Here is a 1,545-nt window from a genome sequence, read left to right on the forward strand (position 1 = left end):
TTAGTTCTAACTGGTTGTTTTTTATGATTTCTCTATCCTTCTTTATGTCCTCCTTAAGTTCCTGAAACATTCTTATCATCAGTGTTCTAAACTCTGTCTCTGAAAGGTTGGATACCTCTGTTTCATTTAGTTCCTTTTTTTGAGGTTTCTTCTGATCTTTTCCTTGCGACATGTTTCTTTGTTTCTTTATTCTGGCTGTCACTCTGATTGCTTCAATGTATTAGATCACCTAGAAAGAAAAAAAAAAGAAAGAAAGAAGAGAAAAAGAAGGGGAAAAAAGGAAAAAGAAAAAAAAAGGGGGGGGGAAGGGGCTCTTCACTTGCTTTAATCTGCAGACCACTTGCTCAGCAATAGAGAGACTCTGGGCAGCTCAGCACCAGCTGTTGGGGGGAAGGGCTCAGTGTGTCATGCGCTGACCTCCCTCTAGACTTGAAGTAAGTGTCCCACGATTAGTTGCTGTGTGCTCTGGAACCATGCTCACCACCAAAAATCCTCACAGGTTGTTGCGGGCTGTCTGCTGCTGCAAAAAAACCTCTGTGGCCTGCAGAGGTAGGTGACAAGGATCAGGGGCTCAGGGTGTCCCTGGCAACACAGTTATAGGTGGGTGGGGCAGGCCTCCAAGGCACCACAGGGTGTGGTCAGTGGCCTCCACCAGGTCAGAGCAGCATGCACTCCTGCATGGGCAACCAGCCCACACAAACTCGCCTGGAACGCCCCGGCCGAATCACACAGGTACACAGCTCGCAGCCCTACACTCCCAGGAAAATTCTCAATCTCAGCCTGTTCTAATCAGCCGCTCAAAAATCAGGCCGAGCAACCCGACAGCCAATTGCCATCCAGGCAACTCTGCATGCATATTGTGGAAATTGGGGACCTAAGGCAAGCCGCACACTCCCGGGTCTCAATAAGCAGTCTGTTGGAGTCGGAGCACGCCTGCCAGGCTTCTCCCTGGTTACACAGCAAAAGCAGTCAAAATAGCCCTAAATTCTACTGACACACTGTCAAGCCATTTTAGGATGTGAGCCTTGTTTCCTAAAAGCATGTGTAAGAATCTTAATTTTGGATCAGGCTTTAAATTTTCCAATTATTAAAAAAAAAGTCCAAATATTAGCAGTGACCATGGCACTTATGAAGAAACAGTGCAGGACATGTTCCTTTTGCTTTTCTTCATTTTGTTGAGAACACATTTATAATTATAGACCTCAGCTGGTCATTTTATTAGTGTAAGGACTTCTCCCAGAAGATTTTTAAAAATTACATATATATGACAGAAAATGGCTCAGATCAAACGTACACAACAGATGAAATACCACAAAATGACCACAACCCTGAGTAGGTAAATATCAACATCTGGAATTATGAGTATTGCTAATTTAAGCCATTTTGGTAGGTGTGCATTACAATATCATAGTGAAGTTAACTTGTAATATATAGTGATGTAACTTTTATGATTTACATGACAGTTTTTTCTAATGTTTATGGTTATTTGGATATCTTTTTTTTGAAGTGCCGGTGTCATTATCCATTTTTCTATTGAGCATTCTA

Source organism: Hipposideros armiger, unplaced genomic scaffold (genome assembly GCF_001890085.2).
Source record: "Hipposideros armiger isolate ML-2016 unplaced genomic scaffold, ASM189008v1 scaffold_1738, whole genome shotgun sequence".
Taxonomy (NCBI): Eukaryota; Metazoa; Chordata; class Mammalia; order Chiroptera; family Hipposideridae; genus Hipposideros; species Hipposideros armiger.